General features: G+C 36.3%; 1 protein-coding gene across 1 annotated transcript in view; it reads right to left on the bottom strand.

The window, feature by feature from the left end:
• Pofut1 (protein O-fucosyltransferase 1) overlaps window positions 1–234 on the bottom strand; it is a 27,100-nt gene that overhangs the window by 21,584 nt on the left and 5,282 nt on the right. The window lies entirely within an intron of this gene.

Raw genomic sequence — 234 nt, 5'->3', positions numbered from 1 at the left:
ATGCACAGTAGTGCATGAATGTAATCTGACCACTTGGAGATGGTGGTGGAAGAGCAGAGAGTTTGAAGCCAACCTGGGATTTATAAACTTCTGTCTCAGAAAATCAAAATAGAGATGATGAGACAAGAAGAAGAAGAATATGTTCACGAGGACCACTTCCAATCAGGTGAGTTCATGGATGGTGGTTAGAGTCATCATCATAAGTTTTTAATTTTTTTTTGTTTTTTTTTTTTT

The sequence above is a fragment of the Microtus ochrogaster genome, linkage group LG8 (assembly GCF_000317375.1).
Source record: "Microtus ochrogaster isolate Prairie Vole_2 linkage group LG8, MicOch1.0, whole genome shotgun sequence".
Taxonomy (NCBI): Eukaryota; Metazoa; Chordata; class Mammalia; order Rodentia; family Cricetidae; genus Microtus; species Microtus ochrogaster.
This window is presented reverse-complemented; position numbering and strand designations above follow the sequence as displayed.